Below are 19,353 nucleotides of genomic sequence, written 5' to 3' on the forward strand. Positions count from 1 at the left end.
GCATTGTGTTCACATATTTAAAAATGTCATTAGTTATTATTAACTTTAGTGATTATATGCAGCCACCTACTTTTGGATCTTTAGTGTCCACTGATGTTATCTACTATTTATCCTTTAACAAATTCAAGAAGGACTTCTCCCCTGCCTTCAGCAGCCTGAACTTTACTAGTACAGAGACCCAGAGTTTTGTGAGGAAACAATCTGGGGGTTTTATAAACCAAATAACCTCAAGCTGTTCCACAAAATGTTTAAAATGTAAGTACTGTACCACTAGTTTCATTAGGACCTCCAATGTGGAGCACTGTGGCTATTCTGTTTCTAATACAATATGGAATTTTAGATGTTTCTACATAATATTGATTTATGAGACCTAGCTATAAATTAACGTATGCCGATGGTTTCTAGAATGCACTTGGAGGGCCTCAGAAAGATTCTCACAGTAAGCGTCAACTTTGCATAGTGGGATAAACTCCAGAGACAAGCGTGCTACATTAGTATCAGTGTCAGGCTGACATTTCAGGGTCAGTGAATAAATATCCTGAAGCCCAAATGTTTATTTTTGAGAAATTTCATATATAATGACCTTGACTTTACATTGTTTTTAGGTATGCATGTGACATCTATCCAAATCAGTTTGCTGTGATTTACTTCAGGAATATTATTCCTGCACTATTAAAATGAATTAATCAAAGCTTGATAGAGAGCTTTTTCTTTCCTGTTTGTGCTTTTATTCTTTCTCATGTGTTGATAAAATAGAGGAAGGATTTTGAATTATTAAAGCCCATGGAACCACACGTACATACACACATATATATACATACATATGTAGGATTTATCTCCCCAATCTTCAATTTGTAACCATATGATACATAAACCTGTATCAAAATAAGGAAGATCTAGTTCATGACCAAACCAGTTGGTATTTTTTCATGTGTGCCTAGTGAGGTTAGTCATCCTGCTTATTCTCCAGGGTGAAAGCATTTATGCAAAGAGACTGTTACAGAATTTACCTTAGCAGAGTTGCCGTTAAATGTGTTTGTCCATAGAAGATATAGGAATTTAGTCAACAAACCCTACAGAGGTACAGATTACTAATTTATTTGCCTTCATCCTTGCAACAAGAGCTTTCCACTGCCTTTCTGAAAGCAAAATCCTGCTCTTCGGTGACTGCGAAAAATAATCGTTCATTGGAAGACTGTCATGTAAAACAAGTCATACAGCTAGGCAATCTCCAACTGTATAAAATTTAACAAGTACAAGAGCTGGATTCTCCAGCTGGGACAGGGTAATCCTGTGTTTTTGTACAAACTGGGGGACAAGAGGCTGGAGAGCAGCCTTGTGGAAAGACATTTGGGGGTTTCAGTTAATGACAAGTTGAATATGAGTCAACAGTGCCCCACTCTGTACTACACTGGCGTGGTCCCACCTTGAGTGCTGGGTGCAGTTTTGAGTGCCTCAGTATAAGAAAGACATCAGACTATTAGAGTGTGTCCAGAGGAGGGAGACCAAGATGGTGAAAGACCTCGAGGGCAAAACTTAAGCAGTTGAGATCACTTGTGTTGTTCAGCTTGGGGAAGGCTGAGGGGTGACCTCATCATGGTCTACAGCTTCTTCAAGAGGAGAATTTGAGGGGGAACTGCTGATCTCCTCTCCCTGGTGACCAGAGATAGGACATGAGATAATTGAATGAAGCTGCATCAGGGCTAGTTGAGATTGGACATTAGGAAAAGGCTCTTCATTGAGAAAGTGGTCAGTCGCTGGAACAGCTACCCCAGGGATGTGGTCATGGCAGCAAGCCTTCAGAGTTCAAGGAACACTTGGATAACACTTCTGGTCATATGATTAGTTTTAGGTTGTCCTGCGAGGAGCAGAAAATTGAACTTGGTGATCCTTATGGGTCCCTTCCAACTTGAGATATTTTATGATTTTATTCTATAATTCTAAGTCATTGAAATAGAAGTTTTCAATATGAAATGAAATAACTAAAATTGACTTGCAGCTATTACTAAGAACAGATATGCACACAGGAAAGGGATTGGCAGCAGCTGTGTACCTCACATATTATTTAACAACATTCTTAAAAGATGTGTTTTCCTGATAATTGAGATAGGGCCTGGGTGAGGGGGGAGTTGACAGACGATTATTAATTATTCACGAGCATCTGGCTGATAAATAACAATTTTATCTCTATATTGTGATTGAGAAAGTGGGCTTCCAACCTAAGTAGGGTTCTTTGTATTTTTATACAGCTTTTGTTAATACTGATATTGACTCCTATCTTAAAAAAAGTACTTGTCATCACGAAAAGATGACAGACCAGTCTTGTTATAAGATGAATATCTTTGCTTCTTCATTGAACAGATTGCATAGTATGGTACAAACAGTAAGGGTTTAAGATTTTCCATACTATCTGTCCATGAGGGACATACATCTGGTTATGAAGAACATGTTTGTACTGGATAATATCTGATTAAATCATAGACACAGGTCTGTACCTCTGCCCTCTGTTGCTTTTGCACCACGTTAAAGCCGCAATGTGTAGACTTTTCCCACATCTACCTCTACCTGGAACAGGAAGAAGGCCAGTTGGACTCTGCAGCCCTCTGGTATCTTCTCACTCCTCTAAAAGAAGACTTCAGTAAAGGGGACAAAGGAGAACAGCCCTAATGCAGCTCTAAGGTGTCCTGGAATCATTTGGTCAAATGACTCAATGGATTGATTCAGTATGACAAATACATAAGAGGGAATGCAGCCTCTGTGGTATAGGCAATGACCTTGGCTCTTGTACTGACGGCAGTATAACTGTGTTACTGCAGTGGCAGCCAGAGATAGAAAAAGGTTTCTCAGCTTTCCACCGGCTGGTTGATTTCTGTATTATGTTCCATTTTTTTTGCAACACAAAACGTGTCATATGAACACAATTTTGGACTGCATCATAAATTATCTTTAAGATTTAACCTCTAGACTGAAAATTTGGTCCTTTAAAATCTGTGTGTTTTCCCACTATTTCAGCTGACCTGCATATTTATGTTGATATCTGTTTAAGACCTGATTTTATGTTTCACAGACAGTTTTCCTTTTCTTTTCCTAGATTCATGATGCATGGAATTTTTGAGTTGGAATTTAATAGATTTTAAGGATTCTGCTGTTTCATGCTCTGATTTGTCATAGTGGTTAAGTTTTCAATGAATATTTTTTTAAAAATGATTTTTTAATTGCAACTTGCATTTTAACTTATTACATGGCAGAAATTTGGGTTCTGGGAGAATGATAATGATTAAAGAATTTTCAAGAAGAGAAAGATAAAGATATTATTAACCTTTCTTATTTATTTTCTTCTTATGTATGCACACCCAGAAAGATATCTCTAAGAATCTCCTAAAGTAGTGTACCAGCTCTACTTAGTTCCATACTTTTCAGCATTTGAGTCCAATCTAGGATAAAGATTTTCCAACTGGCATTTCTGTTCTATGTCAAACATGAGAGCAAAGAGCAAGTCTTGCATAGGTTCATCTACCTGTTTCTGTTACTGTTGATAATTTTAAACATCAAAGACTTCAATAAGAGTGTTAGCTCCCTGGATATGTGCTTTTATTTGCTACAGATATCTAAGTCGACATGTTATGAATCTATCTGCTCTCTCAGTGATGAGTGCTGGTGAATTGAGCTGGAATATTTGGCTTGCAACTACCTTTTAAGCATTGGTAAATAGTTACTTCACAAAACCTCTCTTATTTATCCATCTTTTCAGATGGGAAAACACTTTTCTCAGAATTGATGACTACTTATTTTTCAGCTAAAGTAAATACAGGCCTATATCTTTTCATTTGTTCAAGAAGCTGACATATTCTGTCACAACATAGCATGAGTAAATGGGAAAGTGACAGCTTCCTGGCAAAATTTTAAAGAGATAAACATCTATTTTTGTTTAAACAGCTACTAAAAAAATGGAGAGAAGCTTTCCAAGCTGAAAGGCTGTGGAATATATGAGTGTTGCAAACTGGCGAATGAATGCGGAAGTAAGATCTTGATGCTTATTGTCATCCTTACTATTTTTGCTGTATTTGTCCATTACCAAGTAGGAAAAGTTTAAGTAATGTACAAGCATTATTAGCATAGGTATGTGAAAAAATATAGCAAACACTGCACTTTATAATTTTTCAAAAGAACAGGTAACTGAGTTAAAAACAAAAAAAATCTAAGCAGGAATGCAATTTTGCATAGTTGCATGCTGTTTTGGGTTTATGTGGCAAGGTTTTGGTGGTGGGGGAAGGGCTGTGCAGGGCTGATTCCTGTGAGAAGAGCTCAGGAGCTGCCCCACATCGGACAGGACCAGCTTTAACCAGCTCAAAATGGACCCACTGTTGCATAAAACCGAGCCCATCAGTGATGCATGTGGTGCCTCTGTGATAAGATTTATGAAAGGGTATAAAATGCTGCCTGGCAGCTGTGAGAGAAAAGTGAAAAAATGTGAGAGAAATAACTCTGTAGACACCAAGGTCAGTGAAGAAAGAGAGGGAGGAGATGCTTCAGGCACTGGAGCAGAGATTCCCCTACAGCCTGTAGAGAAGAGCATGGTGGAGCAGGTTTTCCCCAGGCAGCTCATGGGAGTCCACAGTGGAGCAGATACCCACCCTGCAGTCCATGGAGGACCGCACACTGGATGTGCTCTGAAGGAGGTCCATGCTGGAGCAGGCTCCTGGCAGGACCTGTGGTTGATGGAGAAGATGCCATGCAGAAGCAGGTTTTCTGGAACTGTGGCCCATGGGGGACTCATGCTGCAGTAGTCCACTCCTGAAGGACTGGACCCTGTGGGAAGGACCCACATTGGAGCTGTTTGTCAACAACTTTCTCCCATGGGAAGGACCCCACACTGGATCAGGGGAACAGTGTGAGGAAGAAAGAACAGCAGAGCCAAAGTGTTATGGAATAACTGCAACCTCCATTCCCCATCCCACTGTGTTGCTCCAGGGGAGGAGGAAGAACAGTCAGAAGTGAAGTTGAGTCTGGGAAGAGGGGATGGTGAAGAGAAGGTGGTTTTAATTTTGTTTTCATTTATCTCTATCCTACTCTGTTATTAATCACTATCACTATCCTACTCTGTAATTTGCAATATATTGAATTAATCTTTTCCAAGCTGAGTCTGTTTTGACCATGGCAGTGAGTGAAGAGTGATCTCCCTATCTTTACCATGATCCATGAGCTTTTTCATTTTAATTTCTCCTGTCCTACTGAGGCAGGGAGTGACAGAGTGGTTTGGTGAGCACCCGGTAGCCAGCTAAGGTTGACCCATTACACACATTTATAGTGCTTGCAGATTCTTACACCAATGGATCCAAAATAATTTAGAAAGTTATTAGATACTTTTTGCTCAAAATTAACTAGATGGTGAGTTAGCAGAAGTTCTTTTACTATATTTCTGAACTTAGAATTCAGAGATGATAAGGAGAAATATATATATATATAAATTAAAAGAAAATCTCATAAGGAAGAGGATTATGTGTACAGGAAAAAGAATGAGAATGTAGGTCTGGGTGAAGGATAAGGCATACAGCAGCTGAGAAAAGATCAGAGAATGGATGGAAAAGGTATACTGCTGTGTGAAAGGAAGGCAGGGAAAATACTTCTCAGGGAAAGGAAAACAGAAAATGAAAGTTTCACAAATAACAGAGAACTGAAGAATGAGTGAAATATTGGGAGTAGAGAAAAAGACTGTAAATTCACAAGAAATATATGGTAAAAGATCTGGATAAAGGAAGAGGAATCCTTGGATAATCTAGTCCAAGTTCACAGAGGTAAGTGGTGTGAGAAAACAGTGAGATAAAACAAAGTTGCTTTGTTTTACGCTGGTGGGTTTATAAGTTTCTTAGATTTCTTCTTTAGCCTTACAAAGCTAAGAACATCTACAAGGATGGTTGTCCAGGACCTATATGCATTTTCCTTCATTTTGGACGGTAGATATTTCTGAAGACATGTAGTGTTGTGAAAAAGGAAAGTGCATTTGTTAGCTCAGTTTTGAGAATGGGGAACTTGAGGTAGGGACTAATTATTTTTCCTGGGGCTTCAGTGCAGTCACAATGATCAAGGCAGCATAACTGTATTCTAAACCTAGCACTGAAATTTCAGACTCAAGCTGTTCTCATATTGCATGTGTTATCGTTGAAATATATTGCATTGCTTGTTGAGATCAGTGTAGAGCTCAGAGAAGGAGAGTTGAGCTTGGATTTAAATACAGTATATCTTAACTTTCCATCAGTGTTTCTCACTTAACACTAGAGGACAACTCTTCTGCAAGCATCTGCAGTGTCAGTAACTCCATTAACAAAGAAGCCACTGTATTATCAACATACTGTAGCTTCATTTTAATGTGTCATTTGCACTTCAAAGTCACATAACTCTTATTATGGTAAATCAATTAAAACTATTTCTCATGATAATTTATCTTCCACAGAGTTTATCATCTCAGAGAATGCAATATTTCCCAATTTAACTTCCAAGACAAAAGTGATGTAATTTGAATGCCTTTTACTGAGCTTATTAAGCATAAAGATCACAGAAATTTCAAACCCTGAAAGATAACTGTTTCATCTATGTGATAAAATGGAAGTCACATTTTAGTAGCTTACTGGAGGTAGTAGGAGACAGTATGCTAATTAGTAATATAACCTCATTTACTCATTTGGTATGTCTCTTGTTTTAAATGATAGTCTGTCTAGAATAGATATCCAGCTGGATACAAATATGAAAAGGAAATCAAGTGAAGCTACTGTATATTCAACAAAGCTGTGTGTAGCATTCATATGATTATGTATTTCTTTTTGTGTTTATAATCCAGGATTCACTTTGAAATATAGTAAACTTTTTCAAAGATCTTACAGTGAAGAAAAATTCCCCTTCAGAAGGGAGAGTTGGGTCAGATCTTCAACTAACATAAATTGCCACAACTCCAGGGAAGTCAGGAGAAAAATGTTAATGTATAGGAAATGAAAACCTTATGATGTACAAGTGTTAAGAAAAATCGCAACAAAACAAAAAGGTCCTGACCAGTATCCAACAACCACCCCCCTTGAGGATTAATGTAAGAAGAAAAGCTCATCTGTATCTTTAGCACCTGTATTTGAGTATCACTAACTGTTTCTTTAATGGCAAAAGGCCTGACTTTTAAATACTTTTTTTCAAATGTGCCTAGGAGTACCTCTCCCCTGACTTGTGCTGTGATTTGTGCTCTTGGTTATTCAAAAGGTTTTGAAAATGCTGCCAGTCTCTAGTTCCTGTCTCTTCTTCACGTGGAAGTGCTCAGTTCACATATTGCATCACAATATGGGAGAAACTAACAACTAAGAAAGTAATAACCCTTGACTCTTTTAAAACTAGACCATGCAAGTGTATGCAGAGCAGCAGCAAAAAAAACTCCCAACATCCAGCTGGGTTTCTGGTCCCGTTTCTTTGGAACTGCAGTAAATGCTGCAGCACCCAAGCTCTAGACCTTTGCTCAGCAGGGGAAGGGAGAGCCGTTGCTGGGTAGTGTGTGTCATTTGATGGCCTGTGGCTAATGCCCCATGATTTACCAGAGGAGTGCATGATGGCTTTCAGCTGGAGTGTTTTTGGCTGGAGTAGGATAACTCGGAATGCTGGGCTTCCCTTTGAGCTAAGGCAGATAAAAATATTCACTATTTAGAGGTCTGACATACACTTAAAATCCTTGACTTGGCTTCTTTTTGGTTTTTGAAACTGTAGTATAAGGAGGTGCTTCTACTGAAGCTGGAGTTTATGCTCGTATTTCACATGGTAAGGATGGTTCTCCGGAGTTACTGTTCTGCACACTGGAACACTGATCTGCTGAAAATATTCTATCTCACTTGCTCTACAGTACTTATTCTTGGAACAAATTTAATTTTGTGTCTTTCTATGCAACCTTGCTCATAAATGTACAGTAGTATCTTATCAGTTCACTCTTTTGACTGTAAGACCTTTGGTGCATTGCTGGATTTCATTAACAAATGACGTAAAAATTATTGGAAAAAGGATTTGTGACAATGCATGGAGATATAACTACTTTAAAGGGATGATGGATATATAAAAAACGGAAATTTATACTGAAAAGCCTCCTTAATGGTGTGATTTATTGGACTACATTATAGTTTCCCAAGGGAGGTAGTAGGAGCCCTGTTAAATAATGGAAAAACTTGCATCTCCTGAGGACCAGAACATATGGGAACTAAACATAAGAAAACTGAACAGATTTTATCTAAGCTAGAACTGGCCAGTTTCTCCTGCTATTATAATATTCCCAAAGGAGCAGCAGAACAGATATACAGCATTTTCCTACCATTTGTATTTATACGGCATAAACAGTGTGAAGTATGTTCCAAAATAATTTCCCTTGATGACGATTAGTTACTATGCAAAGTAACCAGTTTATCAGTAAGAATATTGTCCTTAAATTAATCTTTTCTTGTTATGACTATTCAAGGAAGCAAAGAATGATCCATTTTTTTTGTATAATTAGCCTAGAAAATGTTCAGTTAAGATTCATGTATTTAGGACTCACTTTTGCACAAGCAAAATGGAGTTTTGCTGGTAAGTTCAATGGAACAAAGAGTCAGTTTCTCAGGAGATGTTGAGGCCTTTTTGAAATTTGTGGCATTGGGCTTTATTTAATATACGGAAGAAAATACTTAGACAAAACCCATTTGCTCTAGGTCTACCCACCGCTGAACTCATTATACTCTACTCTACTAACATTTTGCAAACAGATTTGCATTTTTAACCCATGAAGGACCCAAATATCCTTTGTTTTGTATTTTGTTATCCTCTGTACTTTGTTATCCTCTGTACTCTTGAAAATGAATCTAAAATCCTACTGTATCACTGCTTTAGGGCTTACAATGCAATTGTGCTTCCTTTGTTTTGATAAAAAGGGAGTCTCATCAACATTCTACATTTCAGCTATTGGAGAAGTAAAGACCCACTTATGCAAGGTTACTTATATGAATTCTTTTTTCATACGCTAGAATTATGCATCGAGACATCTGGACTATAATGCAAAAAGCTACCTATCTATTATATTACCACCTGAATGTGTTATTAAAATGTTACTGGAGTGCTGCACTTTGATGGTTTTGTGCAGTCAGAATCCAACAAACAACATTTTAGAATCCCATCTTTGCATTACTATTTTTAAGGGTATTGATTTTTTTCTAATAGCCTTTCTGAACTGTTTCTTGGGTTCAATGAGGTTTCTTTATTCCCTAATTACAGAAAGCTTACTGAAGATAATACTATTTTGAAAGACTTTTTTTTTTTCAGTTTAGTTTTGTTTTGATATGCTGACGTTTATGTAAATAAAGACCTGTTTACTCATTTTCAATATATAGTAGTCTTAAATCAGAGAAAGCTCATAATAAATATGAAACTAGAACATTCCTTTTTGTAAACACATCTGCAAGCCTGACTGCATCTCACTAAGCATTTTATAGGTTCATTACACTGCTTGGCTCACATTGAAGTCACCTCAATTTTTTATTTTTTTTTTCTAACCATAATATGAATAAACTTTGGCTTCTATTTAAGCTGGAAAATATCCAGTAACTTCTTATAATCAACCGATTCAGGAAAACTTAGTGGCTGTTGCTGGTGATAAGAAATTTCTCTACATCTGTGTGTCACATACTAAACTTTAGGAGCGGTCAGCAGAGGTGTCACTTACTAGAACCACATGGTCTATCTTACACTTGAAGCTAAAATGAGTTGCCTTTCACTTGTATAAATGTGAAACATTTGCAGAAAAGTTAACTGACATGCATAAGTGTTAATATATAATCAATGGTAATGAGGGCTGTTTTCTAAACATCCTGTTGTTGAAGACTGAACAAGAGGCCAGGTAACAATTTTTATTTTTTCCTTTTCCTTTACAACTCTGATGCTTTTGGAGAACTGCTTCATCTTAGCTGCCGAAGAACTGGTTTAAGAAGCAGTTCAGAACAACCTCAGCTTTGAGTTCCCCTACCTGCAGTGATACAGCGCTCTAATAGGCTACTGGACCAGCTTCCCATCTGGTGCTGTTGTCATTAAGATTCTTTCCACTCTAGACCATATGCCCACGTTATATGTAAAGAGTGTAAGATTAGGTCTTTGTTAAGAAGTTATCAAGAGCTATTTCAATGTTCCCAGGAAGCTTGACAGAGTGTTGGTAGCAATTATATAATCCTACAAACCACAGGAGATATATACATATGCAGTCATGGCTTCAGCAAGTACAGTATTTAAGACTACTTAAGGCATTCTTGAGAATGCAGGATCAAGTAATATAATGAGGGATATATACTATAAACTAAAGGGTTTAAGACTTTAAAAAATACGTTATGTGTTTAACAGGATCCTGTACTTTGCAAACCCATAGACTTCTTTGTAAACTCATCATTTGCACCAATGGCAATGTCAAGTCCATCAGTGACAATACTTGTACAGTAGCTCACAAGCTGCTTTCACACATAACAAATTATTAACTCCTTATCAGCATGAACAAAATGTTACTTGTTTTATTTAAATGTTATTATTGATAGTTATTATAAGTTGTTATCTGCAGCTACCTAAAATATCAGCAATTTCTGGAGTACAGTATTATAAGAATTACATTTTCCAAGACTAATATTGAAACTTAGTTACTTGGTCAGTTAGATTGGAAAATTTTAATTCATCAGTGTGCAAAAAGTTGATATGGTTAAGATCAGTCATGTCCTACTTATTGTTTCAGTGGATGTAGAAATGTCTAAAAGCTTGAAAAAAGATGTACAAATAATTTACTTAATCTTGGCACTGCTTGCAAATCTTCGAGTAATAATTATTTATTAAATATTTACTTGAGGTGAAAATTAGACTTCAACAACTGAAAATAGATCCAAAGATTCTTGGATCTTTAAGGGTTTTTTTTCTTTAAATTTAAACTTTAAACCAGTCTCTTGAGATTCATCTTGTTTCTGAGAGCCCTAGGGAATAGCAGAAAATTCATACATATTTAATATTAGTCAAATCAACCAATGCAGTAACCATGCTAAAAGAACAATTATGCAGACTATTTATGTAAATATGGAATAGGAATTACGTGTTTTTATTTAGAACACTGGAAAGACTTGTAAATTATTTAATTTGAAAAGACATGCTTTAAAGTGATTTTGAGCAATTTATTTACCATACATATATCATAGAAAAATATTTTAATATATTTGTATTTTTGTATTCATTTCAACCATAACTAGGTTAACACTAGTATAATCAGAGAACAGAATGGTTTTGTTTTTTATGGAAAATACATACAATGTTTGTTTGTGCCAGAGATAATTTATTTAACATTTTATTTAAACTTTTCTTAACTTAAGAGATGTGGCAAAATTAATTGACTCTACTTTTTCAAGAATAATAAACCAGCATTTTTCATACATATAATAGCATATATAAAGGCATACTTTAAAGAGCCCAGAAACCATTCTCCAGTTATCTTCCATCTCCTAGGACAGTTTTACTTCTAGAGGAACCACAGCAGGTATTCACAAAAAACATTATTTCACCCTTTCAGAAACTACTTTCTTATTTTAGTATCATACATAATCCTCAATTATTCATGTTTCTTGTGAAGTCTGTTATTAGATGAGTTCAGAGATATTTGCACTGAAACATGGAGTGAAGAAACCATGTCAAGATTTAGGGTCACAGAAAGACCTTTGGAGTCACTGTGTTATTCAAAGACTTAATGCTGAGAAGGGTCATAGAATTCTTACTAATTTAGGTCAGTTCAGAACTTCTTCAAAGCTATTCTATCAGTTACTTTCCTGAAGAAAAGGAGACACCTGACTTGGCAGTAAACAGGGCATCTGTGTCAAAATGCAGGGTTGTTTTTCTTATCAATTGATTGGATAAAGCCATTGTTGAGGTTTGTTCTGGCCAGATATAGTGATGGCAACTGTCTAGACCAAAGAGAACTAGACTCTCTCATAGTCACTTTTCTGACCATTATATATATATATATATATACATATATATATATACATATATATATGCATAAGATGTATTTTACACTGAACATGCAAGCTTTCCATTGCCTGTAAGGAGAACAGTAATGCCTAGCTCAGCTAGTCCCTCAGGTAACTCCAATGTAGGTGTCTGTACTGTAGACAGTGTGTTTACTCCTCATAACTCTCCATGCAATTACACCTCAACTGTCTACTGTTATATCAGCTACTTGAGCTGGCACTTTGATTGATTATGCTTTTGATGTCAGCCAGCACTTTGGGTTGATCTCAGAATGATATAGCTGATCTGCCAAAAAGTTAAATTGAGGATGGGTATGGTTTCATTTTGAACTCTGCCTTTACAAATTTTCAAGCCATATAGGCTGGCAAGACTAGTCATAGATGTGCAACAGTGCTTAACAGTATACTGTGCAAAAACATGGCCAGATCTAAGAAATGATTTGGATGCCTGGAATTAGATCCTTCAGTTGAAAACCATGAGCTGAAAGCTGCAAATTTGAAAACTAAGTGCACACAGCTGGTACTTCTTTTGAGAGGTTGTATCTCTTGCATATATGATGCTGAAGTCCCACTAGATTTAAAACTAGTGCTTTTTACATGTTATCAGAGCACTTCAACTACTAGGGCTTCTTATGAGAAACTCCATGTGCAGTTAAGCAGAAGGGGTCTTACTAAATTGAGCAAGTGTAGCTGCTTTCATTTAAGAAGTTAGAAGAAAAAGATCACCCCTCATTTTCATATAAAAGCTCAGTGATCAGGATATTTACCTGGGTTTTGAGTACAATTCGTGTCTGTCATGGAAGATTTTGTCCAAGTTCCTTTTTTAAAGTAGTGCACAAATGACACAGGGGAGAAAGGAAACAAAGAAAAAGGAAAGGAACTCACTTTCTTGGGTTTTTAAGACATTATCTTTTAGCCTATCTGCTCAGAAAGGCACATATGGAAGCAAGACACCATCTCCCAGAATTCAGGAGCATGACTGCATTTACCTTTCTCCTAATCCAGCACAGACAGGCATTTGTATAAGGTGGCAGTAATGAATGGAATCAATCTGAACACAGGGAGAAGGACATACCCCTTGAAATTCTCTCTTCAGTAATTTTTTTCTGTGACAATTTTTGTTTGTTTTTGAAGTGAAACAAAAATCATAAGATAAAGAAAACAATCTTAAAGACAAGGCCGGAATCTAGGGACCATCTTTCTGAAGTCAGTCTAGAAGTTAGTCTTACAGTTCCAACTCCTGGGTCGTATTCACAAACTTCTTACCTTGAAGAATTAAACTAACAAGAAGCTATCTTTTTCCCTCTGTGGTTTCAGTGTTTCTCTTCTTCCTCACAAAAAGAAATAACCATTTCCAATTTATTTTACTTAGATGATGGCCAAGACACTGTTTTAACACCTTTTAGTGTTGCCTTTGTCTTTTCAGGGAAAACAAAAAAAAATGATGAATTTGTGCCTGACAGGCAAAGTGTCACAAGCCTTGCCACTAATATGCCTGCCCTTACTGCTCTTTTCTGCCTCTATTCTCTTTCACATTATAGAAAAGCCTACAGTGCTAAAGTTAAATTAGAGAGCAGTACTAATTGAAGATCAGCTGGAAGAAATCAATGAAGACATTCCTACATATTAACTGTTACTCTTATCCTAAAAGAAACATTGGTTCCTTGATTCATTTAAAAAAGAAAAAAAAAAAAGCTTATACGATAAATTCCTGAACAAAACAACGTAAAATATGAAGCTCCAGGAACTGCAAAGAATTGCAAGAACAATTTTACCTGCTGTGGATGAATGTTTTGTGTTGTAATGCTGGGAAAATCATGCAGCAAACTAGGTTGGCAATTACAATGCTGTGGGTTTCCAAGCATAATTTAATTATTTCATAGCCAGTAAATCAACATTCATTTTTACATGAACACTCATGGGGGAAATGCTTTAAAAATCACTATGTCGTTATTTACTTCCTAATATTCTGATTTGTTAATTATTAACTGAGCTACAGTTCATACTATGAGCTATTTTGATTTATAATGCGTCTTTAACTTAAATCCTTTTATTCTGCTGTACCTGACCTGATAAAGTTTTTTTGGTTTTTTTTTTGTTTTTATTTCATTAGTAAGGTAATAGTTACTTTTGAAATTTTTATCCTTTCTGTGCTTTGATTTCTAACAAAGTGGAGTTCAGGGAACTAGTTGAAATAGAAATAGACACTTTGTGTCAGACCCCTTCTAGAAAAAATTAGGTCTGATCTATTCATGTCTGGAGAGTATGTGGTTTTACTTTGGAATCTGGCTCAAATAGTTCTTTTAAACTCTAATTTAGCAGATATATTTAATTAAGTTTTAAATTGACATAGGGAAAGCAATCCTCAAATCTTTCTTTTCTAACTGGAAGATATCACCCATTAAAAACTTGTAATAAAACTTGTAGGATCTTCAGGATATCTCTGTGGAATTTTAGTTTAATAATAACTCATTTTGGTCTTATAACAAAACAAAACAAAAATTAATGTAATTACAGTGAGCTTTTAACATCAACTAATATGATATTATCTTGGCCATTTCACTGCAGAAAAAAATGATTTTGTTTGCTTGTTTGTTTTAAATATAAATTATTGGTAGTGTACCTTAAATAGTGTGTGTATATACACACATATTGTGATGAGTTTATGTTGTCCAGCTGCCAGATGCTCACCCAACCGCTCTCTTACTCCTCCTGCTCAACAGGACAGAGGGACAAAATAAAGTGGAAAAGCTCATGGTTCAAGACAAAGACGAAGAATCGTTTACAAATTGCCGTGACAGGCAAAACAGACTCAACTTGGGGAAAATTAATTTAAATTACTGCCCGCTCTTTGACCTTGAGGTTTGCAGGGTTGTTTCTCACACTTTTGTAGCTCCTCACTCTGCCATGCAGCATTTTGCCCTTTCTTAAGCACAATTTCCCCGAGGTGCCACCATCTCGGCTGCTGGGCTCAGCCATGCCCTGTGGTGGGAGGGTAGGAGCTGTCTGGAACAGGCTGTGTCTGGCATGGGGCAGCCCCAGTCTCTCCTCATGGCCTGGGCATCTGCACCCCATGCAATACATTAATATACATATACATCAAGATACATAGAATTTAAGTAATTTTTCCCTTTGTAAACCAGTAGCAAGCTCCACAACAGGGCATCAGCAGGAATTAAACTTATGACCAATCAAACCAATCTCCTTTGGCAGTTCCGGTAACTGCAGTGCTCATTCGTTCAGTCAGAGCTGAAAGATCAGTGTTCGAAGTAATTAAAAACTAATGATCCAAATATCTGCATCATCGTGCTTTTACACTGGATATCTATATTGTATCCCTGCTTGAATAACTAGACCACAAGAATATGATCAAGTGTTATTGGCAGATTGAGTTCCTTTATTTCAAATGGAAGAAACCTCATATTAAAGGTTTCAGGTTCAATCTCTACAGGTGATCTCTGTTTAGGTATATTACATGTGAGAGTAATAGGATGGAATGAAAGGTGATACAAAGAATTTTATTAAAAAAGCTCTTGCATATTTATGCAATGTGAATACAGTAGTTTTTAATATACACATTCATCTTAAAATTCTAACACAGAACAAGAGGCTAATTCTGCAAACACAATAGGGCTATTGAATCATAAATGTTAGAGTGATGACTAAAGTTTGTAACCTCCAACTTCTAATCATGTGTCTTATATCGGTATGGTTATATGTTAAAATTAGGTTGTCATATTTATTAGCCCCTGTGACAAAATATAGTGATTTTCTGCTTAAAAAGCAAACTGCAAGGAAGGTAGCAGAATTTATAGCATCTATATGTTATCAAAAGAAAGTTTCAAAGATTCTTTTTAACTTTTTGGACTATCTATATTTTTATATCTAGCTTTTGCAGCAAAAATACAAGGGAAAATTAGGATACAGAAAGCTGAAGTAGATTAGCAATGGCACAAGACTTATACCTGCAGATTTTCCATTCACATCTAAATGAGGATTGAATTAATCTAAAAATCTGAAAGGGTTTGCTGAGCTATGGTTCTAATGAACAGGAAACAGCTGAGATGGGAAAATAACTTTGCACTGATGGCACTAACAAATTTATCACAGAATTTCCTATGGTCATCAAACTGTGTGTAATCGGTAGCCAATACCCCCTGCTGAAGCTTTCTGAAATGTTTAATTTTCTATTGGTTACTGAGAGGTTTTATATGTGCATTTATCCTTGGAAAGAATATATAGTTCTCTTTTTTTCAATAAAATAGGCTCCATTGATCATGGAAAAATGAAAAACTCTTTTAATGATATAGCTACACTACCAATTTCTTGTGGAACTTGCTTCACTGTCAAAATGGGTATTAGTTACATGGAAATGTATAGTAGTTTGAGGTAGCAGCTATACAAATTTTAGTTACCAGATGGTCAAATGTCAACATAGCCAGTGTAAATCTTGCACACAACCTATGAGGAGTTTTAAGAGAAAGCTGAAGTATCAGATTTTGGATGAAGATGTAAAAGATTTTGTCAGCTTAGTTTGTTTATTTATTTGTTTATTTATCTATCTAGTTATTTATTTATTAGTTTTGTTCAAAACAAGCTTATTATAGACAAATAGCTATTAATACATAGATACCTAAAGTCAAACTGATTTTCTTTTAAGGATCTACTGTGAAGGACAAACATACAAAATGAAACTATAGAGAAATTACTTAGACTGGGAATCTGTACCATCAAATTCCAGCATTTCAACATATTTTGATTTACATTTACATTTTTGGATTGCTTTTCTCAAATTCCAAATTATGTATATACTGGTTTATAGTAGCCCACAACATGCAGACACACAGGCACATACCAGCAATCAGCATAATTGTGAAATCTGTGTACAGGTTAATGATGAGAATGAGGGTGTTACAGCTAGGATAGGAGGATGTTAAAAGTACAAAAACTGCTTGGCAAAAGAGGATCCATTCTCAGATCTCATCATTTGTTTAGCTAAAACTTTAAATTAGCAACTGAGTAAGTAATTAATTAGAAGTATATCTATAAGTTTCCAAAATCTTCCAGGCTCTACTGCTAGCCATCTACATAAAAAGTTTACAGAAATCCCACACAAAAAAAAAAAAAAAACAACAACATTTAGATGAGACCACCCTCCTTCTTAGTTCTGTGATTCCTCAAAAAACTTCAAATTCATTACTCTGTACTTATAAAATGCAGTCTGATAATGTTGATTTCCTCTTCCTTTTTGCTTAAAAAAAAAAGTCTAAGACTGACATGTAAAGTTAGAATTTCAGTTTTCCTTAAATGCACAAGTATCATCAGGGGAATGATAATTGAATGATTACTGAAAGTTGATGATGAGAAAATACAAGATAAAATACGGATTGCGCCAGTCAGTATACTATGCAAATTATAAATAGTAAATTGGACAGATTGATTAGATCCTAGTAGGTGGAATAGTTTGAGAAATTATGCCTGTCATCTAAGCTTTTTTGTCAGGTGTCAAGTAAATGGAACAGTTTTTTTAAGGGATACCTTTTAATTGAAATCTAATTCTATAGGTTGTGGATTTTTGGTGTGTGTGCTCATTGTCCAGTTTTCAACTTACTGAGTTCTGGAATGAATGTTATTTACTTCTTCCCTTCATTTCCAGGCATCATTCCTGACTTAAAATAATTTGGTATTCTGTATTTTTTTATATGTATGTATTTTTTAGTAAATTAAGCTTCTGAAATCCAATTAAATAGAAGTATTTAAAATAAAGATTTTGGAGAAATATTAATTCTAAGTTAAGGTCTTAATTTTTCCTTAGGAGGAAAACCTAAACTCCAAAAGTAGATATGATAACTTTAAAGTACTTAATGAAGTTTCAACCACTCAGCTGCTGCAATATCAAAGTAAATGGCACTGATAAAATTCCAAAACTCTTGGAAAATGTATCCACAAACACATACTTAATCATTGCTATTATGTTAGGTATAGTGAAGCAGTGATAATTTGCCTGGTAAATTACAGTATACCATGAAGCATACTGTAAACACACATATTCATAAGAAATAATCACATATCTTAAAAGAGATAAAGTAAAACACCCACTTGTAAATGACAATTCCTTTTACATAGATATGATGCAAAGACATATTTAGCAAGTTCATGTATGACTTTTAAATCAGATTCCAGAGATTTTAGTGGCTTGATGTAGATATATTTGGCCAAATATGCAGGTGTTAAGAAATAACTCCTAGTAGAAGCTTTGATCAATGGAAATGTTCACACTAAAAAAACCCCAACAAATAAATCCCAAATGAACCTGTTTTTTTTTTTTAAAAAAAATATTTCACCTTAATGATACAATACTTTCTATAGTTCTAAGTTTATCTGTGTTTGGATGTGTTCCAAATTTAGCACAATGGTGTATAAGAGGAACAGGAGTCTTAGGCCTGCAGAATCAATATGTTGATAATTGAGGATAGCAGTGACAGTCTGTTTTCCACAAATACTTATGTAGCTGCAACTGTATGATGTGAACTCCCATGTGTATGGTTTGTTGGATCAAAGTACGTACAGGAAAAAAAGGCACTTAAGTTGTTTATGCTATTAGACCGGGAGTGTTACAATCAAATGAATAAGTGGCCTAGGGAAATCTCTAGCAAGGACTTTCCCTGCTCTGCCTCAATATGCCTGTCCTCATGTTTCTTTTCTCTTTCCCTTATGTCCCATGGAGGTGTCTCTACTCTGAAGTCACCACTAATCATCTTTACTGAAACACACTGTCTTTCTCCTGTCACAATCCTGCAATGTAGAGTGTGCCAGTTCGGTGTCTGAAAAATACTGATTAGCTAGATGATTTATATCACACATTCCTTGTATCTTCACAGGGCAGCAAAGAACATCTAGAGATGTTATAGTATCAAAAAGGACAAACGTTCGGCTGGATGTGTGTCTAAATGAAGAGTTACTTGAAAGGTAGGAAGACTACTGTTGGTTTATAAAGTAGGCAAAAAACATTTGCAGTAGTGATTTTAGGAAGCCAGTTTCAAATCTAATATCACATTTGAAGTTGTTTGGCGAGCAAAATGAAAATCTAACTATAGATATTTACAGGTTCCCCAGGGAGGTTGTAGAGTCTCCATGTTGGAGATACTCAGAAGCCATCTAAACACAGCCCTGGGCAACTGGCTCTAGATGGTTTTGCTTCTGCAGAGGAGTTGAACAGGATGCCTTCAAGGATCCCTTCCAACCTCAACCATTCTGTGATACTGTGATACATTTTATATTTTGATAATTCATAAATATACCCACTATAATTGTACTTCTAAAT

Source organism: Nesoenas mayeri, assembly GCF_963082525.1.
Source record: "Nesoenas mayeri genome assembly, chromosome: 1".
Lineage (NCBI taxonomy): Eukaryota > Metazoa > Chordata > Aves > Columbiformes > Columbidae > Nesoenas > Nesoenas mayeri.